The sequence below is a fragment of the Crocodylus porosus genome, unplaced genomic scaffold (genome assembly GCF_001723895.1).
Source record: "Crocodylus porosus isolate Cpor-Errol unplaced genomic scaffold, CroPor_comp1, whole genome shotgun sequence".
In the NCBI taxonomy this organism is placed as follows: domain Eukaryota; kingdom Metazoa; phylum Chordata; order Crocodylia; family Crocodylidae; genus Crocodylus; species Crocodylus porosus.
In genome coordinates, this window is record NW_017728906.1 from 78,372,928 (window position 1) to 78,399,412 (window position 26,485).

General features: G+C 43.9%; 1 protein-coding gene across 3 annotated transcripts in view; it reads left to right on the top strand.

Annotated features, from left to right (window-relative positions):
- Window positions 1-26,485, top strand: part of P2RY8 (purinergic receptor P2Y8) — a 50,703-nt gene that overhangs the window by 14,488 nt on the left and 9,730 nt on the right. The window contains exon 3 of one of the 3 annotated variants that reach the window (XM_019529391.1): window positions 4,852-4,896. The exons of the other annotated variants lie outside the window; for them this stretch is intronic. The gene's annotated coding sequence lies outside the window, so the exon portion shown is untranslated. The remainder of the gene's footprint in view (window positions 1-4,851; window positions 4,897-26,485) is intronic. 3 annotated transcript variants of the gene reach the window in all.

Consider the following 26,485-nt stretch of genomic DNA (forward strand, 5'->3'; position numbering starts at 1 on the left):
ATGATATAGCTTTGACTAAGCATGACTCTTTGACTAACCATGACCCTCTAGTTTTCAAACAACAACTGTTAAGACAGCAGTCATTTTTTTGTCATGTGAAGTTTGAGTGTTTGTGGCTTTTAAATTTTACTGGGAAGTCATGGTGTGAATAAGATAAAAAATCAAAAGTACCCACACTCAGTGTACAAAGAAAAGAGAAAGTTGGCTTTTTGATGTTGTGTAATATTAGGCACTTGATGTGCATAGAAAGACAGCCAGAAAAAAATATACCTCAATGTTTGTACAGCTTGCTTTCTTTTTCTTGTTACTGATTTACTGCAGTCTAGGCAGAAGCAAAACCCTCTTCATATATTTCATGTAAAGCAAGATTTCTCAAATGTGACTCAAGATTTGGTGTTCCTCAGTTGTTGGGTGCCCAACCTAGAACACCCTAAATGGGCCTAGCATGTTGAACTCATCCCATGAAAATCAGTACCCTTTAATGTGCCTGAAATTAGGCAACTAAAAATATGACATTTCAAATCATTTGACCCTAACTTTGGTATGTTTTCCCTCAGGCTTGTTTCATGTGGTTGCCACAAAGAGTTGCCATAGTATCTGAAAAGATTATGCTGTAGGAGAAGAGTTGTAGATCTCATCCATAAAATATGTTATATATGCACACATGCATACTTAGCTGTACAATGTTAGGAATCCCATTAACAACAAAAGAGCAATTCGAATACGTAGTTATGCACATGATAAGGTTTTCAAATTGAGGTTTCAGTTTCTTCCAGAGGCCCACAGAAACTCATCAGCTATTGTTTTAGCTAGCACACATCTCCAGTCTCTGTTGACTTTTGTGTTTGTGCACCCAACACCTTTAGCAGGGGTCATCCCTAGGCCAGAGTGAATCCAGTCAATTATTTTTAAAAGTGTGCATAAAGTTCTTTCTCTTCCTGATGCAAGTACAAATGAGAAAAAGTTTGGCCAGAAAACAGTTATGCATGGAATCAGCTTTTTAAGCAAGGGAGCTAATGTGTGCTAATGTGTGCAAAAGTCTTCAACTCATGGTAAGCAATACATCTTTTTTTTTTGGCCCCTGGGGATTAGGCATGGTGCTTATCCAGACAAGGAAGACAGGTACTATGTACCCCAGTAATTTCAAAATCCTTAGGTAGGGGACAGACATTCAAAGCTGGGGGGAAAGCCCCTCTTTGTCCCACAGCCAGCACTTCCAGGTGTAGCCTCCCGAAGCTGCCACCACTGGGCTGCCCTGTGTGTCCACCGCATCACCACCCTCTGGCTGCCCCACGGGGCAGTGGTGGCAACAGAACAGACACAGGGCAGCCCGGTGCTGGCTCCAGGCGGCTTCATCAGATGCCGGCGGTGGGATGGGGAGGGGGGAATTAAACCCCTCCCTGGCCAGACCCCCACCCCTGCCTGTCCCTGCTCCAGCTGGGGAGCAGAGGGATGGGCCCAGCCTGGCTGGGTGGAGTAGAGAGCCCTTAAACCAGCAAGAGGTCTGGGACAGGCAATGCATAAATCAGTTTGAGCCAGATCAGTTAAGCCTGATACTGCATTCAGCCAGGTTTATTTTAAACCAGTTTCGATTGTTTTGAAACTGGTTTATGTGCGCTGAACGTCTGTTCTGTTACAGAGTCAAGCCAGTTTCTGATCACTTCAACCAGCTTATGTATAATGTCTATCCCTAGCCTTATTGTTTCCCTAAACTTTTATAGGGATCCATTGGTCCAAGCAAACACTGATTAATTCATCCCTCACACATTCCCATGAGAAGATGTAAACAAACTTGTCATTCCCCACTGAAGAATGGGAGAGGGAAAGTGCTTTGCAAAAAAATCACAAAAAAGTCAGCAGCCAATTCAGCATTTAAACTCTGGGATATCTGATAATTAAACTCACTGCCAGTTCCTGAGTCTATGCCAGGGTTCTAGCAATACGTTGCCCTCCCAGTCAATTAATGCTTTCTCTGTATGATTTGGAGAAGGACTATTTTCACAGAAAGCTGTGAGAAGGACTGTAATGCCTTTGTTTAATTTTTGCCCATCGTTTAGCTTTAGCTCAACGCATACTGAGACAGGTCATCTTCACAGATGTCCACACATTGTAGGCATGTTCAATGCTATGGACAATTCCTTTAATCTTAAAACAAAATGCATTACTTTTGTAATCTATAACATATATTCCAAGTGGTATCTCTTAGTCACAGCATCACTGTTGCTGTTTCACACCATGTGACAAAAAGAGGAAAGCATTGCCTTCTTTTTTCCCTTCCCTGTTTGCACAGGAGATGGAAGCCAGACTGGAATTCTTGTGCTAAAGCTAGGGGTGACAAATCAGAGAAACCTATAATTATAATAAACTAGCCTTACTCTTTACTGAAAAAATGAATTTGAATGTGGTAAATCTAGCCAGATAGGCATAAAGTAAGATCCTGCACCTATTTAAGGCAATGGTAATCCATTATTTTGTTGTTCATAAAATACAAACAGTATGAGCAGGCAGTATGCACGTGATATGACCTAAAAATAGGAACCTAATGTAAACACATGTTCACTGTTCACAAAGTGGTCTGTCTTGTGATTAGCATGGCCCTTTCAAAATATTTCCTGTTGTGATGGTATAAACATTAAGATTTTTTTGTCTGATGAGTTTCTATGTGTTTTCTGTTTTCTGTGATGCTTGGAAAAGGAGAGTAGTTTTCTATTGCCCGGTAGCTGGGAAGTAAAATAGTTCATTGTGTTTGTTTGTAATGTCATCCATCTCTTGGCATCACAGAATGCTTTAAAAACAACTGTAGTTTGCAAAAGTATCTTTTATAGTATATCTTAGTATTTCTATAAATGTAGGAGGGATAGAAAGCTTGAACTGAGGAAACAACATATGAATATTGTTTTTGATATTTTTCTATAAACATTTCAGAGAATTGAAAGGGGAAGAAAGAGGAACTTGAGCTGAACAGCAAATTTAACTTTTTAAAACTTTTTTCTTTTCATCTGAGGAAGTGATTTTAATCAGCATATCCTTTTATCTTTGGTATCTAGTATGTCTGCTTGTTCCAGCATTGCTTACCTGCACAGCTGACAGCTGGTTCTAGAAAAGATTTTAATAACAAATGAGATTTCCTGCCCAGATTCTTTCATAAAATGTAAAAATTTGCTTAAACAGAAAAAAAATTAAACAAATGTCTTTTTAAAGACTGAAATTCTGCTTTCCTATTCTTCCTCAGCGTGTATGTGTCAAAGAGAGAGGGAGGAAGCAGCCTAAAGCTGTTCTCCTGAAATTCCCATTGACTATATGTTTTGATTAAGGGACCTTGGTTGAGATTTTTCAGTCCTGTAAGAGATTCAGACTTACATCTTCAATTACACATAATTCCTTGCCCTACTATAGAAATCTCAACCTTTATATTTGCATGTTCTTGTCTTTGCTTTTATCATGTGGGCTTTCTTCTATAAGACCTTAGGATAACCTTCTAGATTTCCAAATGTTGATTAACTTCTTCTTCCATGTTAGTGAAATTCAAGCATAATTTCTCTCTCAAATCTATTTATGTGTGGTGTTATGGTTATCACTTCCCCTTTGGTACCACTGTGAGCTATTCCCCTTTTTAACAGACTGTCATTTTTTTAACCAAGAATTGTTTTTGCTAGAGTTTTCCTAGGCTAAGTACAAGCAGCCATAAAGCCCAAGGCTGAATCAATTCAATCTTTGCAGGTTAGCTGAAGCTGTGTAGATAAGGAAGTGAACAGAAATTCACTTTTTGATTCCAGAATAGCAGCCACATGCTTGCAGTGACCCAGGCCAGAAGTTGCAGAGCATACCACCCTGCTTGGCTAGAGCAAACAGCTTAGATCAAGGCTAGCCTGCCCTCCCTACAAGTGGGGTGGGAGGAGGTTTGTGTGGGAGATGCAAAGCACCTTGGATGTTGTGGGACTGTGAGTTAACTTGACTCTGGAGAGGTGCTGGGACACAAGTTCAATAAAGCAATTTAACTTAAATCAGTTAGTGTGAGATTACATCCCTCCAGGTTTACCTTAAACTGGTTTTGGCCATTTTGAAAGCTGCTTATCTGTACTGAACTTCTGTTGTGTTACAGATTTGAACTAATTTGCAATCATTATAGCAGTTTATGCGTAATTTCTGTCCCTAGCCCTTTAGATTGACATACAGATTCAATCTTAGCCTCTTATGAATCATCTACACATAAACTTTAGATAGACCATTAATTTACTAAAACAGCTTACTCTTTGCACTTAAAGACATGTATCAAGAGTTTAAAATAGAAGATGTTTACAGAAATAATATACATATTTCCATATCACACAGTCCTGTTTCATGGTGGAATGGTAGGCTAACACTTCTACTGAAAGTCCTGTGGCTATAGATGAAGCAAAATCCCTAAAGAAAGAAAAATGAAAATCACTAATGTGGATGTTTCTTAATACTTTCTCAAAGACAGACAAATAACAGGATTTTCTAATTACAGTACTTGGGATTGGCCTATTTCCATTCTCATTGAAACCAAATTGAGATTTGGGTTTTTGGAGGATGCTTCAAAGTCCTGTTAGCAGCATTGCATCCATTGCTAGGGAAATAGGACCACAGCAATGAAGAAACTCCCACAGTAAAGTCTCCTTTATGGTCCAGTAAATGATATAGATTAAAAAGAGAAATTAAATCTTCTGTTTAGGAGAGAAAGACCTGCTTTCAACTTTTTACTTTTCTGATAGAGACCCAGGTTTCATTTTAAAGCAACTTCCATCTACTTTGTGCTGATAAAAACAGTTCATAAGGTTCAAGGCAAGCAAATCATTTTCTTAATGCAGTGGTTCTTAACCTTTTCAGATTCAAGACACCCTCCCATTAGACTCGAAACACCACTTGGAAAAGGTCAGCTCTTGAATTTTGTTTGTATTTTGACTATGGAAAAATAATGGAGCAACTCTGTTGTTGCAAGGTACTCAAGCAGACCACAAGAGATTAGAAATGTTTTTGAAACTATCATTTTCTATTTGAAATCTCTGGCTTTATCTTGTGACTCACACTTAGCAGTGCTAATATTGAACTGCACCCTGCAGCACCTTTAAAAGGATCTCACAGTACCCCAAGGTGCCATTGAACTCTGGCCGAGAATCATTGTTTTAGTTTATTACCTAAAGGCTTCCTTTACCTTGGAATAAAACAACCATGGGGATTGTTCTTTGAATAGCAGGAGCAGATGACATTTTAAAAAGAAAAAATAATCTTTCAATGATATAATGCTCTTCACTTTTATCAAAATGATCTTTCCATTATTTCCTGAGGCCCCAACTTAATATGAAGTCTAACTTGTGGTTACAGCAATAGAGAACCTTGGACTGCAGACACTCCTTCCTGTTTGACCTTACAGTTCCCCTGGCATCTATAGTTCTGCTTCTGCTCATGTTCAGAACTGCCCCAGTCTGAGCAGCCAGTACCTGCCTCTTACTTAAGCCCAGTCAGGATCTAGAAACTAGAAGAAGAAACACCATTGCTAGACACAGTCAAGTACGTGCTCTCACAGCATATCTGCCATCCAGATCAGATCTCTCAGGTACTTACTTTATTTTTAAAAACATGTATGCGTTAGTATTGTGATATACCTTTTGTGTAATGGCCTTGTAGCTAAAGCTCTTGAGCAGAGTACAGAGCTATCTCCTGCTCACCATGGATGCTGCCTCCATTTTCTCCATTGTGGTCCAGTGTCTGAAGGGAGAATGAACACTGTCTCCAACAGACTTTGGGTAGGGTACTCTTTGGGGAGTGTAGATGTGGGTTTGAATCCTTTCAGGCTGTAGAAGGCATTGAATCCAAGTCTCCTACTTCCTGGGCAAGTGCTTAGACCATTAAAGCATTGGTTTAGAAGACCACTGCTATAAATAGTAATCCTGTTCAATTCTTTCAAAGAAAATGTGCAGGTGTCTACCCTCATGACAAGGACCAAGGCTTCTGCTTCCTTCTTAAATGAAGGCACTAGCCAGCAGCCCTGAAGATGATGTTAAACAGCAGAAGAAGCCTTTAGGCTTGCTATTTCCTAACACTAGGCAATCCTCACTCAGCTTGTGGGTCTTTTAGATCACTATTATAAGGCAATTAACTTTTCCCATATGCTGAATAAGGAGGTTGGGTGCTAGTGCAGGCACATATAGGATCAGAAACTTAAAAGTTTGGTGTTTTAGCACATTAGGCTTTTTTTTCTATATCAGGCTGTAAGCATTTCCATATCACAGAATGATTCTGAAGCTCCTGAGACCTTACGCAACTTGAAACTTAGTCTTATTTTCATACCTCATTTTGTTTTTCAGTCTTATTCTGTACACTTCAAAATTAAAGAGTGCAAACCACAAATTCAACCTAAGCAAGCAGGGTGTGTCCCATAGATCCTATCTTTCTGCTGCTACAAACACTGTGGTAGTCTCAACAACTGAATTTTCAAGGTAGGACCAGACAAATCACATGCAAAGATCACAGAATGATTAAACTAACATTAAGGTATAATTTTTAATTAAAAAATGAATAACACTCACAACCTCTGCATCTTTGCCCTTCTTTTTCAATCTCAAGTCATAAAAAAATCAGCACCTGTTCAATGACAGCACCTTGAAAACATTTAAGTCCACTTGACAGAGTATGTCTGAAATTATCTCTTACATCAGCAGAAATAAGGCTTACCTGACAATGCATTGGAAGTCATACTGAAGTCAGTGAAAGTATAATTTGCTCCATTAATTCAGTTAGCCCCACACCATCAGTGCATTGTCTGGACTCTGATACTATTCCATGAATAATATATTAGCTGACATATTTTTTTTTCAGTACTAGAAGGAATGGGATTCCTTTCTTGATTTGTAGGTAATTTATATACATAATTTATCTCAGCAAGAGTTCTAAGGAACACTCTGCTCTTTAAAATATAAAAGCATTAGTTTAGCCTGGCTTTAGCATAGTTCAGTACAAGTGAACTTTGGCCTATATCATCAATCGAAGACGTATTTGCAAGAGAATGAAACAATTACTGCTAAGTGGGCGGTTATGTTTTCATCGTGTTATACTGTTATATGTCTTCTTAGTCTCTATATTGAGCAACTAGCAAAAAAGGCCTTGAAGGAAATGAGGTGCCTCTGAGAAAAGTCCTTTTCCCTTCTCCCTTTTCACCTTCTTGTCTTATTGAAATATTCCAGTCTAAATTTTGCAGTCTAGTGATTTATCTATTTTCAAAATTATTTCCAAAGTGCCTATCAGATTTGTGCTGCCTTTGAATCATCATGGACATAAAACTGCCATTGACTCCAGTGTAAGTAACATAAACGAAAGAGCAGCAGAACTGGCCTTAAGATTACTGAGTCATAATTATTCCTCCTGTGTATTGTAGAGTGTGAACAGACAATATGCATGTCCTTAGTTGTTCATATTAAAAAAGATGTAAACAACACATGACTGTTCTAGAGATCTGTGTACCAAACATCAGGGGACCACAGAGTGAAGGCAGTCAGCCATTGTGTCGCATGACCATGGTCCATATCCTGTTGATTGCCTGTGGAATTATTGGTGAAACAGAGAAACTTCCTACAGTAACAGGATCATATCCAACTAAGGGACATATCTGTACTGCTAACTAAACCGGACACAGAAAAATAGGACTGTTAAATGTCTCGAAGTAAGAGTACACACAAAATGAGAAACTATAGGAAGATAAGCACTGAAAGCTACCTTGTGGACCACAGCTGTTATATAGCCTAAGGCTGTGTGTAGATGAAACAAGAGGCATGTGTGTCCAACACTTTAAAGTGGGCTAAACGCTTTTGCACCACTTTAATGGTGTCGGTGTTTGCACGCCTTGGCAGCATATTGCGCATTAATTCCAACCACTGTAGGAAATTCAGTGGTGTAATGCACCTTAAATGACTTAGGGTGCGGCAAAATAAAACTCTTTGAAGGAGTTTTAGTTTACTGCTCCTACAGCTGCCGAGTGAAGCACTGAGCTCCGTGCAGCTCAACAGCTCTGCAGGAAGGCCTGCAGGCAGCCTGGCAGCAGCCCAGGAAGGCAGGCTCCACCGAAGAAAAGCAGCAAGCCTGATCTTTTTTTTCCCCTTGGAGCCTGCCTGCCTGAGGTACGCGGGGGCCTGGTGCTTCCCTCTGTAGCTGTGGTGCCTCCTGGGACTGCCTGAGTCAGATGCCTGTGGGTGGGTGCCACGTGGGGGGAAGCATCAGCTTCCCTCCCTCCCACGCGTCCGCAGCCCAGGCACTGCTCCACCCTCCCTTCCCTACCGGAGAGGCAGGTAAGTCAACAGGGTGTATGCACAACATGGGGGTTTAATCAGCCCTAAATGGAAGCAGTGTTTTTTAAAACCCACTGCTTCAATTTAGGGCCCCGGTTTTGTCTGCATATACCCTAAGAGATCTCATGTGATGAGCACAGTCACCAAAAGTAGTGGACTTTGAAAACAAGGGTGAGAAGTATTGTCTGAAGCTATGGACAGTAAATAGTGTGACAGAACACTATATTTTTTTCAATTACCTGGATTATGATCACTACTTAAGGTCCAGAAGTCACAGTAACACTTTCCTCCTCAAAATACATATGTTCACCTGGTCCCAATGTATCAGTGCTTTCAGCGGGGTTATACAGGTATACTTGAGAGCAGTTCTATTTAGTAGACATAACAAATAGGCATTAGACTTGGGATAACCATTTTTTTCCCATTTTGCCTATCTGTATTATTGTATTATTCTCTTTAATACTTACCAATAAGTCTCTCCTCTTTTTTCACATTTCTTTTCTTTGGCCATGGACAGGTATTTATTTCTTCCTAATATCTTCCCAAGGGATGAAAGATACAAGTACTCTGGCCTGCAGATGCCCTCTCTCCCCTGATCCCTGTGCCTTTCCCAGTGAGCTGGGTCTAGGAAGGGCTCAGGAGAAGCTGCAGCTGGATTTCTCCAAAGAACAGGGAGGAGAGAAATCGTTCCACATGGAGACCATCCCAGTCTGCAGGGGTGCTCAGTTCCACCTTTGATCACACAGGTGGCAAGTGTACAGACTTTCATACTAGCAAGAGAAGCTGTTTCAGGGGAGCAGTGATTCTCCCGGTAGAAACATAATGCCTGTATGTGGCTCTCATGTCATGGTTGTTTTTGGTTAATTCTTTTAAGTATTACCTTTCCTGGCATTTCTTACCACCTTCAGCTGCATTTTTGTGCTCCAGCTGTTCCCATGATTTACCCACATATTGCCCAAGAAATACAGCCGCACTGAATTAACTGCTGAAGAAACATGACTAGTGCACAACAATTTAGTTCCATCAGACTCATAGGCTTCTGCACCTGGAATTTCATCATCTCACAGCACATTTCATTTTGTGTTTTCCCTAAACCTGTGCTAGAATAATTTTAAGTGATATGTGAGACAAAAATGCCACATTTGGCCCATCTGCCATGAGTTTGTCTCAAAGAAAATAAAGAGGAAGCAATTTTTGGACAACGTAAAGCAGTCAGTCTTACAAGTAAACTGTGAAAGATGATAATAAATAAGAGGTAGACAGTTGCATCATTCAGACCAAAAAAGATTTTATTTCATTTTCTTCTGATCACTATGTGCAGGACTACATGTGTACAGGTCTTCATGCACCTTAAAAACAGAGATTTTAGGTTAACTGCCTAAATTTAATACTTGCATAAAGCAAGTATCAAATTTAGACACAATTAATAACCCACAGGTTAAGGCACCTTAATGCTGTCTATGTGAGTGAGCGGGCCAGAGCCAAGCCTGTGGGGCCCCACACTACCACCAGGTGCTACCAAGAAAAGATGTGGTGGGAGGTGCAAGGCGAAGATGCTGGAGGTGAAGCAGTGGTTCCAGCAGCAGCAGTCCCTGTTGGTATGCCAACTGACTTGGGGACTAGTTGGAAGAGGGGGTAGGAGGCATGAGGGATTCTGTCAAAGCACAAGGGAAAAGTCCCCCCACAACTTCCTGCAGGGGAAGTTGGCAGCACAGCGCAAGCAGGGCCTTTGATAGCAGCTCCCCCATGCCTCTCCCTGAGGCCAAGTTCGCTGGCCCGGCAATGCAGCCCTGTCATTGGGATGGGATGCCTTGCTTTCCACCCAGGATTCAGGTGCCCTTAAAAGCCCATGCTGGGGCTTCCACTCGGGACAGCAGGCAGGCTGGGACTGTGTCTGCCTCCAGCACCCAGCATGGCTTTCCCTGCTCCAAATACCTCTGTCCCGGGCAAGTATCCAGCCTCCCTGCTGGATGCTGCCCATGGAAGAGGCAGCATGAGGTCCTGGGGGATCTGCTGAGCTCAACCCCGGCAAGCTGGGCACAATGCAGACAGGGTCTCAGCTCTCTGTTTGGCTCCCCTTGTCCAAGACCGAGCCTCTGACTGCTGGGGCCAGGCTAAACAGAGCCCCCAGACCTCGTGCCACCTCTCTCATGGGCAGCATCCAGCAGGGAGGCTGGGCACTTGCCCAGGATGGAGGTGGGTGGAGCAGAGAAAGCTGTGCCAGGTGCTGGGGGCAGACACATTCCAAGCTCACTCACTGTCCCGTGTAGCCACTGTAATTAAAATGCTGCAGTGTCACACATATTAACCCCCTGCTCATTTAAACATGTGGAAGTGGAGCCGTGAGAATTAATACCAGCTGCAGATCTGACTCATTAGGTTCTCTGGAACTCCTCTAACATGCCAGTGTTTCAGTACTTGTATAAACTTTTCCAAGGCCAGGGCCTGCTAAAGACCTGCAAAACCCCTTGCCTATCAGGCAGAGTACAACAGCTGTATTTTAAGAATCAAAATGCAAAACGTAATATCAGCAGAGGCCTCACTTGAAATTTTGGCACTCTGGGAAAGATGTGATGTGGGGAAGCAAATGCTTACCTCTTCACAAAGAGGCTGCTGCACTTGTGCCAGTGGCATGAGCTCAGTACTAGCTTCCCAAACAGGGGTGGCTGTGGCAATGGTGATCCCTGGTAAGGCTGTGCGAAACAGCACTGTTCTGTTTTGACTTCCATTTCAATGTTCTGACAGAACAGAGTTTTGTTTTGAGTTTTGCTTCATTTTGAAACAGCTGTTCCATTTTGTTTAGTCAAAATTGTTTCACTGTTTTGACACTGTTTTGACATTTTGCCCATAGGCTATAATGGGGAAGCATAAAACTGCCTATAACTTTGTCCTTTCTTATTTGGATGAAACCTGCAGAGATGGTAGCCCCTTCTGAGGCCATGAATTCTGCTGAGTTTCAAGGAAATAGGTGCACTGGTTTCTGGGAAACAGCACTCCAAAGTCTTGAAAGCAAAACTCATGTCACTTGTAAGTGTGAAGGTGCAGGAGGGTGAAAACTGCAGGGATGATAACCCCTGCTGAGGCCACAAAGCCTACCAAGTTTCAAGGAGATAGGTGTAGGGGTTTCTGGGAAACTGCACCTCAAGCTGCTGACAAGCAAAACTCGTGTTACGTGTGTGTTAAGGCACAACAGGGTGAAAACTGCGGGCATGCTATCCCTGCTGAGGCCATGAAGCCTGCCAGTTTTCAAGGAGATAGGTACAGGAGATTGTGGGAAACTGCACCTCAGGCTGCTGACAAGCAAAACTTGTGACATGGTTGACACTGTGTATGTGTTAAGGCGTGCCCTCACTGGCACTGAGACCTCTACATGACTTGGTAGTGTGCCCCAATGAGGTCTCTTCCACCCCTACAGCCTCATTCCTGTCTACCACTTTAAATGACAACAGGTAATAAAGTAACTTAGCGAGCAGCACAGTAGCATGAATAGCATCTCAGCCGGCCAAACTGTCACAGAGCCTTTCTTTCCTGATGAAGAAAGCCAAGTGGTACAGAAACTCATGGACTCAATATAAACATTGGATTTATGACACACTACAACCTGCCGGACATCTGACTTCCCAGGTACCTCTCCATTTTTACCTGTGCTGCCACATCCCCCTCCCCTCCCCCAACTTGTCCCTCACCCCCTGATGCCTCCATTTCCATTTTCACTGACTGCCTTTCTTGCCTACATTGCATGCCAGCCTCTGGCTTCTTTATTATTCCTTTCATCCAGGAACAGCACACAAACAGACCAACTGCAGGTGCTTCCTCTGCCTGACAAAGGGTTTTTCAACCTGAAAGCTGGCATCCCAGGCAGCTAAGTTGAGTTCACAACTGGGTGTCCAAGATAAGTGGCCGTTTCTTAAGTAGACAATCTTTAAGGATTCACTGCAACCAGCAAGCCTCAGGCCTGTCAAAGATGTGATGGGTTTGGCTTTCCCCAACCAGGACTGTGTGCGTGCGTGTGGTAGCTGGAGGTTATGGTACCTCATACCCACCTTTTACCAGGAGGATCCTCAGTCCTGGCATTTCCTGGGGCTGCCACCCTGCCAGGAGTCCCACCAGGCCCCCCCCATGACCCTGGCAGAGTGCTGTTTTAGTGGTCATGCCCAGGACCTGGGCCTCCTCTTTCCCCATAGCCCCAACTCATACCTCCAATTTCATCCTGGCATGGAAGCTCAGCAGGGACATATTCTTCCCCTTCTGGCTGGTGATGCAGTGAGTGCCCCCTTCAGCCCTGAGAGCAGGGCATTAACTGGCTTTTCAAAAATGAAAAAAGGAAATAGATGCAGACAGGGTGAGGAGGGCAGCATTCACTCTGCCTGCACCTGGAACTTGGGGAACCCCAGCAGTGGGAGTTTCACCTTGAGGAACACCAACTGCTCCACTAAACCAAGATCCAAGCAGATGTGGTGGGGTGTCACTACATCCCCAGCAATGCTGAACACCCTCTCACTTGGAACACTGGTCAGTGGACAGGATAGGAGTTCCCAGACAACCGTGGCCAAATCTAGCGACATCTGGCTGCAGCTTGCCCAGTAGGCCAAGGGGTCACACAGTAGTGGCTGCACATCCTCAGAAAGATAGGCAGCCACCAAGGCCTGAGTGCTACCTGCCTGATGGTGCAGTCTGGTGCCACTGGACCCCACTATGGAAGCCATGCCCTTGACCCACATTGGCAGCACCTGTGGTGGAGGAGGAGACTGGCTGGTAGATTTGTTAGCATCCCTTGATAGCATGGGACAGTGGATCCTCCTCTTCCATGTCCCCACACCTCCACCATTCCGCCTCCCTGACTCTCTTCAGCAGCACCTCCATCCACTGATTCAGGCTTTGGCTGCTACATACTCTGTCCTTCATCCTTGGGTCACACATGGTGGCCAGCATGTGAACCATTCTGGAGTGCAAGGGATCAAGCCATTTCCTGATGCCCTCCTTCAGCTGCCTCACCAGTGCTTCAACATCTGGTGACAACAGCTTGCCCCAGCCAGGAACACTGACCGCCTGGAAGCTCTTCATTTGGCTCTGAAGTTACCTCACTATGGGGATCACCTGGCTAAGGAGGGCATTGCCAGCATTGAGGGTCTCAGTGGCCTTGAGGAAGAGCTTGAGGACCACCAAGATCTAGGAGGTGGTATCCCATTCAGCTCTGTTAAGGGGGCCGCTGATCCCAATCTCCCCAAGCAAGGCTATCTAATGGATGGCCCTCTGTTGCTCCACCAGCCTCTCGAACATCCGGTATGTGAAGTGCCACCGAGTCTCCATATCCTGCATGATTTCGTGCTGCAGGATGTTCAGCTTTGCTTGTTTGTCCCCCTTGATGCTCTGGAGGAAGTAGCCTACCACCTTCCTGAATTTTGAAATGAACTTACTGGTGGTACTGGTGCCCTCACCAGCAGCCTTGTCCCCCTCCAAGGCATCCCTGACAATGAGGTAGAACTTATGTGCCACACAGCAGATGCCAACAAAGTTGGCATCAGGACCACCTTTACCATATTGGCTCCACTGTCGGTGACCGTGATCGTGCAGGTGAGCTTGCCCTGCCCAATGAGCCACCCCTGGACCATGCGGTACATGGGCCCCATGATCTCAGTTGCCGTGTGGGACTCATCCATCACCTCAGCTTGAAGGAGAGCCCACCAATGGCCTGACTGGTCGCAACAGTGCTCTGTGAGGGAGAGGTATGCATGTTCTCCACCCCAGCTGCTTCAGATGTCTGAGTTGAAGTATAAGGCCACCTATGGTCCTGCCTTGCAAAGCTCCTCCCTCAAGTATCCCCCTGAATGCCTCATACAGGGGGGGCACCACCATCCTGCTGAAGGTGATGCATGCAGACACTTGGTAGCATGGGGCCATGAGGGCCATGAACCACCTGAACCTTGGCCACTCAATTAAGGAGAAGGGCTGCCCATCATAGATTCATAGATTCATAGATGTAGGGTCACAAGGGACCTAAGTATATCTTCAAGTCCAACCCCCTGCCCTGGGCTGGGGAGAATACTGGGCTCATATGACCCCAGCTAGGTAACTGTCAAGCCTCCTCTTAAAGACCCCCAGGATAGGAGCCAGCATCACTTCCCTTGGAAGTTGGTTCCAGATCCTAGCTGCCCTGACTATGACATAATGCCTTCTAATGTCCAGCCTGAACCTACTCTCAAACAACTTATGGCCGTTATTCCTTGTTATTCCGGGAGGTGCTCAGGGGAACAGAGTCTCTCCCATTCCCTGCTGGTCCGCCCGGTAAGTTTATAGATGGCCACCAGGTCCCCTCTCAGCCTTCTCTTGTGAAGTCTGGGTCCCGTAGCCTCTCCTCATAGGGTCTTCTCTGCTGTTCCTGGGTCATGCGAGTGGCCCTCCTCTGGACCCTCTCCATGCTGGTCACATCTCTCCTAAAGTGCGGCGCCCAGACCCAGATGCAGTATTCCAACTGTGGCCTGACCAGTGTCAGATAGAGGGGGAGGATCACCTCTCTGGCCCTGCTTGTGATGCATCTGTGGATGCATAACTGGGTGCAGTTGGCCTTACTGACCACATCCTCACATTGGTGGCTCATGTTCATTTTGGAATCAATAATGACTCCAAGATCTCTTTCTGCTACTGCGCTTTCGAGAAGAGAGTTCCCCAGCCTATAGGTATGCTGCTGGTTCTTACTGCCCAAGTGCAGTACCCTGCACTTGTCAGTATTGAATCCCATCCTATTCTTATTCATCCACACCTGTAACATGTCCAGGTCCAGCTGTATCCTGTCCCTCCCTTCCAGCCTGCCCACCTCACCCCAAATCTTGATGTCATCAGAGAATTTGAACAGGGTGCTTTTCACTCCCTTGTCCAAGTCACTAATAAAGAGATTGAACAGTGTGAGCCTGAGGACTGAGCCCTGGGGGACTCCACTGCCCACATCCCTCTAGTTTGAATATGACCCGTCCACCACCACTCTCTGGGTGAGGCCCCTCAGCCAATTTGTAACCCATCTGACTGTGTAGGCATCAATGCCACAGTCGCCTAGCTTTTTAATGAGAATGGGGTGGGAGACAGTGTCAAAGGCCTTCCTGAAGTCCAGAAAGACTACATCCACCACGACACCTGTGTCCAAAGATTTTGTCACCTGATCATAGAAGGCAATCAGGTTGGTCTGACAGGACCTGCCCCTAAGGAATCTATGCTGGTTGCCCCTGAGCATCATCCCCCCTGCTGATCCTTCCCAGATTTGCTCCTGGATAATCTTCTCAAAGAGCTTTCCCAGGACTGAAGTAAGACTAATGAGCCTGTAGTTGCCTGGGTCCTCCCTCCTCCTTTTTTTGAAAATGGGGACAACATTGGCGTTCTTCCAGTCATCTGGCACCTGGCCAGAACAGCACAAGTGCTTGTAAAGCCATGCCAGGGCCCCTCAATAACCCCTGCCAATTCCCTCAGAACCCTGGGGTGGAGAGCACCTGGACTTGCTGATTTGAACACATCCAGCCCCTCCAGAAGTTCCCTAACTCAGTCCTCCCTGACCCTAGGCCTGGCGGACTCTCTCCTGAGTCTGTCCTGAATCTCAGTGGGGGAGTCCCAGTCCCTGCACAAAAAAATGGAGGCAAAGAAATTGTTAAAAAAGTCTGCCTTTTCCTCTGGTGCAACCACCAGATTGCCAAGCATATCCCACAGGGGCCCCACATTACCTGGTGCTTTCTTCATACTCCCTATGTATTTAAAAAAGGACTGTTTGTTGTCCTTGATTCTTGATGCTAGCTCTAGTTCTGTATCTACCTTAGCTTTCCTAACAGCCCCGCTACAAACCCAAGCGATGGAGGTATACTCCTCTTTGGTAATAGCCCCTCCCTTCCACTGGATGTATGCCTCTTCTTTGGCTTTCAGGCATTCCTGAATGCATTTGGTGAGCCAGGGGGGCTTTTGAGCACTCTTGCCCCCTTTGATTCTTGTTGGGACTGTCACCCCTTACGCTTGGAGGATTGTCTCCTTAAGGAACAGCCACTCATCTTGGAAACACAGTTCCACTACCCTCCAGGATCCCAGTGGCTCTCCTACCAATCTCCTCAACTTGTTGAAGTTGTCCCTCTTGAAGTCAAGGGCTACTGCCTTGCTGCAGGCCCTTGACACCCTGTGCTGGATGGTGAATTCCGGTAGGCAATGATCACTGTCACTCAGGTGGTCAAGAACCTGGAGTCCCTTTACCAGATCATCACCTGTGGCCAGGACCAGGTCCAGGAGGGCATTCCCCCTGGAGGCACTGTGCACCTCCTGGGTGAAGTGGAGGTGCTGTGTCTCTCAGCAAGGAACTTTCATGAGCGGTCCAACCTGGCTGACTGCTTCTCCCAGCAGATGTCTGGGTAATTTAGATTACCCATGACGAGTATATCCCTTGCCTTAAGTGCCTCTGCAAGCTGACTCGAGAATTCACAGTCCAGCTCCTGCCCTTGGTTGGGTGGTCTGTAGTAGACCCTGACTGTTAAGTCCCTTTCCCCATGACCCCCCTGTATTCTGACCCAGCGCACTTCAGCTTGCCCCTCCTCTGCCCCCAAACTGTTAGTTGAGAACGTGTATTGCTCTTTGATGTAGAGCACCACACCCCCACCTTTCCTCCCTGTTCTATCCTGCCTGTATAGTCTGTAGCCCCTAATGTTTACACATTCACTCAACAAGGTCCACAGGAGTTCAAGAGGTGCCCAAGGTTCCGGTTCATAAGGCTGCCAACACAGCATCAGACAGGTCACACTACTATGGAAAAATGCCCTTTCCACTTGTTTCTACTCTATGCATGTCACATATTGAAAGAAAAATGTTACATAGCTGCTGGTAGAGCACCACAGGGTGCAGCCAGAGCTGGTCTCATAGTACAACTAAACCTGAGAGCCTGACAGTAGTGTTGGATGTGTCCTGTGTTGTGCTCACTAAACATTGACTACATGACAGTTTTTCAGCTGGCAGCATGTGAAGCAGGAGCGAGAGGGTAAGGTATATTTTACAGCATTGCTTCCTAGCACTTAAATATATTATGGACATGCTCATAGTTACCACTCACAGCAAAGAGCAGACCTGGGCCTTTTTGCACTGAAAGTATGGATGTCCTTCAGCTCAGGATCTAGAAGCCTTCATCTCTGATGCTGAAGATCTTAGTTTTGATCCTATAATAGCCTTTGCATGTGGAGCTAGGATTCATTGTGCATTTTGTTCTCAATTACCTCAGCACAATTCCATGAACTCCATTGTGTCTTTAAATGAACCACAGTTCAGTACTGTCACAGCCTGTCTTCAAAGAAAAGAAAAAGAAAAAAATAATGTTATTTATGAGTTTTGTATCATCAAGACAAACTTGTAAATGTGTGTGTGTATTTCTGAGTGGCTTTCTCAAGAACATGACAGGAAATACTTAAGAGTTTTACAAAACAGAGGGAAATGAAAAATTAAAATGATTTTAACCCTCATCCATTCTCATGAAACCCTAAGTGTTGTTCTCATGGGGTAACTTGTTACTCCACAGTTCAACATAGTTGTTCTCATTTGGTAACTTGCTACCCTACCTGTGTGAACAAAATGGAACCAGTAACAACAGTATAAATGTACAAAAACTATTTATTAAACATACAGATTATTTGAAAGAGTATTTATGATGATTTGAACCCAAAATATTATTTAACTAGAACTATGGACAAAATGTAAACATTTTTTATTTTCAAAACATGAATGAACAATTTGCTAAGTCTGCAGTTCACACTGTTTTCAAACTAACAATTACTTCCAAAAACATTTCCTAACTGTTTTAACTAAATATTGCATTCCTCACAAAGCAGCAATGATGTACTGTGGTGCACACAAGCAAATCGCTTACACTCTTTGCATTGTGTGCACCACAGTATATCACAGGTTTTGTGGTCATCTGTCCTTGGACAAGAAACACAATGTCCACTCATGCTTGCAGAAGGTTCTATTGGGGTACGTTGTGGCAATTTGTAATTTAGGGCAGTCATATCAGACTTGACAGACTTAGACAGATTACATGTATCCATCAATCTTCATTTTATTCGTTCTTTGATCAACTGTTCTCCAAGCTCCTGCAAAAAAAAAAAAAGTGCCATATTCTTAATATGCTTCCAGTTTTCATTGTGGCCTAGCGAAATGATGAGGCTGGCAATGGCAGCCACATCCAGCATATTGAAAACTAGTGTCATTGGCCACCTGTTGATTTTACATCTGCAGCTGGTCATATGGACTAAGTGGTCAAGGTTATCCTCCCCACCCTTGTTTTTATTGTAGTCATGGATGATGTCCAGCTTTTTTTGTTCTTCACCCACTGAAGACAGCAACAGCACAACTTTGGACTTCTTTGGAACATAGGAAACTAGGGTGAGTTCCCCATCAAAAGTAAAAAAGTTTTCTTTCTTCGATTTGCTTAAATTTTATTTGGGATATTGGTCTTGTTTTTCCTAATTGTACCCACATAGGTCAAGTCCTGCTGTAGCAGTCTTTCTGCAGCTCAGTACTTTCGAAGAAACTGTCACCCGCAATATTCCTTCCCATCTTACATCAATGACCTGGGTACCAAGATCACCTTGGCATGGAGCTGCTGGTTCCTTGCCCAGATAGATGTCTCCAAACAGGGGGAATGATATTGGTGCATCACTGCACCACCAAATTTTCAAGTCATATTTGGCAGGCTTGCTGGGCATATACTGTCTGAAGGGACAGCAACCCCTGAACACAATTTGCTGCTCATCAACCATTGGGTGTATTCCTGGAATATACCATTTCCTGAGCTGCTCCACAAATTGTGTCCAAATATTTCTGAGGACAGCAAGCTTGTCCATAGCTCTCTTTTCCTCATGTGTCAGTTTGTTGTCAAATCTCAGGTAGTTGTTGATTTGGCAGAATTGTTTTAAACTCATGGTGGCACGGAAGCAAGGATGCCTGGTACATTGCTCCCACAACTCCTCCAGTGCCTTGTGACCACTATGGTATAGATCACTCAGTGGCAGCAGGCCAATGTAGGCTTTCAACTCTGTTTCATCCAGCTTTTTCCACTCTCTTCTATTTTCAGGATGGCTATCAGTCCACTTCCTGAATCTTCTTTTTGCTTTTCTTTTAGTTTCTCTTATGATAACAGTCAGGATCTGTTGTGAGAGAAGTGGGTAGACCATTTCCACCACTGTGTCTTAATTACTTTCTCTTGTTGGCCCAGCACTTTCATGAGCTATGTCCTTGGCTGTTCTCCGATGATATTTGCTGTGGAATCTTTCCCCACAATTTGCCATTCCTTCCTCAAAGGTGTCATTATCTGCAATGTTTTCTGGGGGTGGTGGGAGTGGTTCTGCTCCATGTCCTGCTGTAGCTCTCCTCCGCCTTCCACGGTGGCCCTGGGTTGGTCCTCTTCCCTTTCCCACTGGAAGTGTTGGCACCACTTCTGCTTGTGGCACCAGCTAATCCTCATCCGAGCTGGATGAAACTTCCATAGACACACTGTCTTCTTGCTCTGAACCGTCTCTCATGTCTGGAACAAAGTCAGCATCCTCACTGCCTTGGGATAAGATTTGATCAGTGGATGTGTCACTGTCATCTCTGGTTACCTGTGCAAGACAGGCTTCAGTACTTAATATGCACTGTCTTCTCACTCTGGACTGCAGAAAAAAATTGATTACTGCTGAATGCATATAACAATCAAAGACAAGCCTGCCCACCTATGCTGTCACAGAAGCAATTCCATCCTGCCCTATGGCAGCACAGGCAGCACCTTCTCCTCCTGGGCACAAAAGCCAGAGACCACCATCCATCCTTTGCAGGCAAGCCAAATGTGGATGGATGTTGTTTGGAAACCACACATGCAGGGGCTTATTAAAAGCAGGTAAAAGGGGAATAGGGGGTGTCAAGCCCTTATCATTGAAGGGAACTCCATAGTGTATGCTGTATTTTAGTATGATGTTGTTGTATTTCTTCTCTGCTGTCCCTTTGCTCCTTGACCTCACTTCCCACAAGCACAGGGCAAACTAGCTTGTATGCTATGAAAGGGGCAGGTGAGGCAGAGTTTTGCCATGAGAAAAGAGAGCAGAAGTGGATTTGGGTGTGACAAAGGGTTTTTTTGGAAAGGGACGGGGTGTTTTGATGGCCTTGCTGCCTGCAAACAAGTGGTTAGCAAAAGGGATTACCACATCTTCTGCACAAGCAGAGTGGAGGATCGCCATCCATTAGTTACCATGGATACCTGAAGAAGACATGAATCAGGTGTGAATGAATGCTGAACTTTCAGATGCATCCGTCCAAAGTGACCACAGGTCTATGCCTGTCATTTATACAGAAATTGCATTGGGGTAACAGGTTACTTCAATGCGTTTAATATGGGCTTGGGGTAAATTGTTACCCCATATGGAAAACCACATTCATGCCTGGGGTAACAGGTTACCCTGGGCAGTTTTTCCTGGACCTCTTCTAGGCACAGAGAGCTAACTATTCATGTAAGCTGGCTGTTCTTTGGGGATATTTTGCACTGTGGTGCAGGTGACAATGTCCTACAAAGAAAAGTTTTTAGAATTAATTAACTTTAAGTTACTGCAGAAAATATGCGTCTGGGGTAGGAAATTACCCCATGGGAATGTATGAAGGTTAAAATAAAAATACTACAATAGTAATTATACTATACAGCATAAATACAAGATTGTGGGGGAGATTTCCAAGAATGTTGAGGCTTTCTTCAAAGTCTTTCCCAAAACTACCTATAGGTATCCTGAACTAGAAATTCGTACTTTTTGGAACAGGCAGTTGAGATCTTGAAGGAAATAAAAAAGTACACGTCTTCCTTTTGATTGCATCACACATATCTAATAACATCTTTTGTCGTACAAAGCAATTACAGAACGGAAGCCATTGTTGATTTTGGATGTAGACAGTACACAAAAACTTTTTAATCATATATGGAACTATGCAATATGTTAATTAAGCTGAGCTCTGAAATGGAACTTTGCATTATAAAAGCACAGCATGAACATTAAATTTCACAATGTCACTTTAATTCAGTGCCATTCCAAAATGTTATATTCACTTCAGAAGCTTTCTCTGAAGAAGTCTATTTCTGTGAAGCCTCAGCACAAAGAACAAATGAACACTTAGGTTTGGTTCTGCATTGTTTTCCATTTGTAGTCATCTTACAAGAAGTGCATCCCAGCAGACAGGGTTCTGGATTGCTACTTAGGAGTCTTACATTCCAGGCCTAGCTTTACCACTGACCTACAGAATGGCCTTTGTTTCTTTTGCACTTTGATTTCTCCTTCTGTATCATGGAAATATTAGTATCATAGTATCATAGTTCTTAGCATTGGAAGGGACCTCAACAGATCATAAGCTCTGACCCCCAGCCACAGGCAGGAATGGGTGCCAGGGTCATATCACCCCAGCCAAATATCTGTCCAGCCTCCTCTTGAAGACCCCCAAGGTAGGAGAGAGTACCGGCTCGCTTGGGAGCCCATTCCAGAGCCTGGAGGCCCTAACTGTAAGGTAATGTCTCCTGACGTCCAGCCTGATCCTTCTCTCTCACTATTTGTGGCAATTATTTCTAGTAACCTCGGTGGGAACAGAGCCTCCCTCCTGGTGAGTTTGTAAATGGCTACCAGATCTCCTCTCAGCCTTCTCTTGTGGAGACTGAGTAGGTTCAGGCCCTTTAGCTTCTCTTCATAGGGTCTGCCCGCTGCCCCTAGACCATGCAAGTGGCCCTTCTCTGGACCCTCTCATATTGCTACTTGCCTCCCTTGTGCAGAATTTTGTCATCTATGGATTGAAAGCACTATATGAAAGTTAGAACTTATTATTTAGACCTGAGTGCAAAGTCAGTGTAAGAGGCTGTCATTGTATTTAGTAGTGTTTTAAACCCAAATGACTATAGGAGGTACAAGTCACTTAAACCTGCACTGCATTAAAGCCAGGTCTACTCTGCAATGTGTTGCCAGGATGAACTATGTCTGCTATCAGTATTAAAAGACCACACTCCCTAGCTGCCATAAGTATGCTGGCAAATTCTGGTCTGGGTACAGTCTGTTGGCAGAAGAGGGCTTTTGTCAGTTTAGCTAACGTTTGCTGAGGTAGTGTAACAATCATAAAAAAACTCTTTCTCTTGGCTTATGACACAACTCTACCATGCTGGAGTAGCTGTGCTGCCACAGCTAGAGCAGCAAAGGCTCCAGTGTGGAAAAGCTGTAGGTCCACAATGACAAAGCTTGTCTGTATCCAAACTTGCACTAGTTTGGGATTTGTCCACATGAGAAAGCAACATCATTTTAAAAGTGAAGTAAAACCCAAGCAGTTAAATGGGAACAAACTACTATGTGGATATTATTTCAGGTTGAGTATATATTTTTTTCAGTTTAGCATTAATTTCTGGTTTAAGACAAAATGAAATTAGTCCCTGTTGTGCTAAAATATGTGTTTTTGCTCCAATTTTTACTCTGATCTACTTGGGGTTTCCTTTACAATGATTTAGCTAAAACTATTTAAAAAACAATTTAAGTTAAAGACTAACGTCTGTGAATACTCATAGGAAAGCCAAAGATCATAAACTGCATCATTGGAAGTTATAACCTCCATCACTGGATGAAGCTACATCACTGGATATTGTTCAAAGCTTTGTAGGTATACTTAATTTTACTGAAACCTATAGCACTTTTGCTTAATTCTCCTTATCAATAAGACAAGCTAAGCTAAATCAACATGGGTCAGGTGTCAATAGGACAAAGAACATGTAGGTACAGTTTGGCATTAGTTTAATGTGATGCAGTTTACAACATGAAAAATGTAACTGTCACCAGTAGTGTAACTTAAAAGGGGGAGAGGGGAAGGAAACCAGTGCAACAATCCTGGGTGCCACCGTAGTGGGGGGGAGGTTCAAAAATAGCTCCTATTTCAGCAGCAGCTGATTCATTAGTACTGCAGCTAGTGCTGCCCAAGGTACAGAGCTGCCCTGTTATGCCTCTGACTGTGACACCTAATTCACAGACAAATATGAGGGCATTTCTTTAGAAATTCCCAGCCTGGCAACAATAGAAGTCTGAGAACTAGATCATCAACTGGTGTAAATCAACCTGACTCCACTGACATCAGATTTATACCTGCCGAGCATCTGGCCTCTTGTATAGACAGGGATCCTACAGACATGGAGATTGTGTGACTGTGGATTTTGCTCTGAGCAATTTGACTGGCCTGATGTATAAAACAGCTATGGCTGCTGCAACCATGTTGAGCTTAGAGCTCTCAATGTTGCTGACTCAGTGTTTAGCAAAAATAGACATTGTTTTAAAAACTACTTCTGAGAAATTCTGAATGGTGTGAAATAGTGATCTGTGGAAACAAAAGAGGTCCAGGAAAGACACAGGAAACTTAAAGTTAGGTGTTTATGCTACTTCTTCAGCAGTGCTATCAGATTTGTACATTTTTTTTCATGGTGTTTCTACCCTCCCGTGTGTTTAAATTCCATAGTTAATAAGAATTGTTTGGTTAGCTCTTGCAAGTCTAACCACTTACATTGTCTCCAAATGGCCATTTCCTTCCTCTCACTTTGACAGGTGAAATACATTTTATGAGACAGAATTATATGTTTTCTCTTGCAAAAATAGATCTTTTTCTTGAACTGCTATAGTCAGGAAGTTCAGTTTCTTGCAGGTTTCTTGCACAGGTTCTCAGTTCTGTATTACAAGGGAAGAGGTAATATTTATACATTAGGGTTATGTCCTCACTGCAAAAATAAGTTGTTTCTACACCAAGAGGCCTACCTTGATGTCAGATAATAATGGAAACAAGACACTGTTTCCTTTGACAAGATTCCACTGACAAGATTTCATAGACATTAGGGCTAGAAGGGACCTCAGAAGATCATCGAGTCCAGCCCCCTGTCCCAGGGGCAGGAAGTCAGCTAGGGTGAAAGGATCCCAGCAAAATAAGTGTTCAAATGTTTCTTAAAAGAGTCCAGAATAGGTGCTTGCACCTCTGGAGGGAGTCTATTCCAGGCCTTGATGGCTTGGACAGTAAAGATGTTTTTCCTTATGTCCAACCTAAAATGGTCTTGGAGGAGTCTGTGACCATTGGATCTTGTCATCCCTTGGAGTACTCTGGTGAACAGGCATTCCCCCAGATCCTGATGTACACTACTTACATATTTATAAGCTGCCACCAGGTCAACCCTGAGCCTGCGCTTTTCCAGACTGCAGAGTCCCATGGCTCTCAGCCTCTCATCATAAGGTCTGTTTTCCTGCCCACTGATCATGTGTGTGGCTGTCCTCTGGGATCTCTCAAGCTTTTCCACATCATTTTTGAATTGTGGAGCCCAGAATTGGATGCAGTACTCCAGCTGTGGCCCCACCAAGGCAAGTACAACAGGAGGATGACATCCTGAAATTTGCTTGAGAAGCATCTGTAGATGCAAGCCAGAGTTTTGTTTGCTTTACAGCTGTGACATTGCACTGGTGGCTCATGTTCATCTTGTGGTCAATCATGATCCCCAAGTCCCTTTTGCCCATGGTGCTAGCGAGCGTAGCACTGCTGAGCTTATAAGCATGATGTGGGTTTTTTTCCCCTGAGGTGGAGAACTGTGCATTTATCTGTATTGAAAGTTATCAGGTTTTTATCTGCCCACTTTCTAAGCCTATCAAGGCCAGCCTAGATCACCAGCCTATCCTCGGGTGTGGACACTCTACTCCAAAGTTTGGTGTCATCACTGGACTTGGCCAGTCCACTTCTGACACCAGTGTCCACATCATTTATAAAGACGTTAAAGAGTACAGGTCCAAGGGTGGAGCCCTGGGGGACACCACTGGTCACAGAGTGCCACAGTGATTCACTTCCATCGACTAGCACTGTCTGGGTCAGACCTTAGAGCCAATTCCCCAGCCATCAGATTGTGACATACCTGAGGCTGCAGTTGGCCAGTTTTTCCATGAGGAGATCATGGGATACCAGATCAAAGGCTCTTTAAAAGTCCAGATATATGATGTCAATCTCTTCTCCCTTGTTCAGATGATATGTCACCTGGTCATAGAAGGAGATGAGATTGGTCAGGCAGGACCTACCCACAACAAACCCATGCTGGATATCCCTCAGGATGTTGCCATCAGCCAGCCCGTCAAGAAGGGTCTCTTCAATCATTTTTTCCAAAATTTTCACATTGGCTTAGCTGGTTGAGGTCAATTCTATACTCCCAGCGAGGTTCAGTTTGACTCACTACATTGAGGTAAAACATAAAGCCGCTTTTATCTCCAGAAGGACTTTATGTCACTTTTTAACCTCAAGTTAGCTATCTTACGTGGCCATTCTTGGAGTGAAATCTATGTTTTGGTTTCTTTATTCATGTTTTGTACTTTACTCAAAAGAAACTTAAATGCAAAATAAAACAGGGAATTGATTTGATTTCTGACACCAAAAGATAGACAGTAAGAAATAATTTAGCTATGTAATGTTATTATTTTTCCAGAAGTGCACACCTGAATCCATGGACAGTGCACACAACATAAGACGACGTGCCCTTTTATTTTTTTCCTTTTTTTAAAGAAGGTCAGGCAATTAAAAGTTCTGCCCTTCTAATACAATGTAAATCACAGGCTCAGAGAGCTTTGATTACAGCAGACATTTTCAATACTTCAGACACTAGGAAACAGTAGGCGAGTCTACACATGCATATTAATGCACCTTTTCTAATGTTCATTCAATTTGATACCTACGGGCATTTTTCCAAGTGTTTCTGTTGTAGCACTGGATGCTTTTAATTGGCAAGCCATGCTAATTAAAAGCACCCGCACATTGTGTATCAGCAGTGCAGTATCTCAGCACCGAGAAAAAGGCGGTGGCGCGCTTTGAACTAAAGCGCATCAAATGTGTTTTAGTTCAAAGCTCACTGCTGCCATTTTCTCGTTGCGAAGGCATGATGCACCTCTGATAGACCTTATGTGAGAGGCTGCCAGAGTGCATCAATTTATGTGCTCCAGCAGACTCGATTAATCAAAAGTCCAACACATGTGTAAGTGCTCTCTAATATAAGTGATTTAGCTATGTATAAATGATTCAGCTCTAATATAAGTGACTAAATTAATGTGCATTAGGTTGCACTAATGCACAGTAGCATATGTGTATGTTTTTTAATGATGCTTAATGTAGACTGTTTTACTGTGCATTAT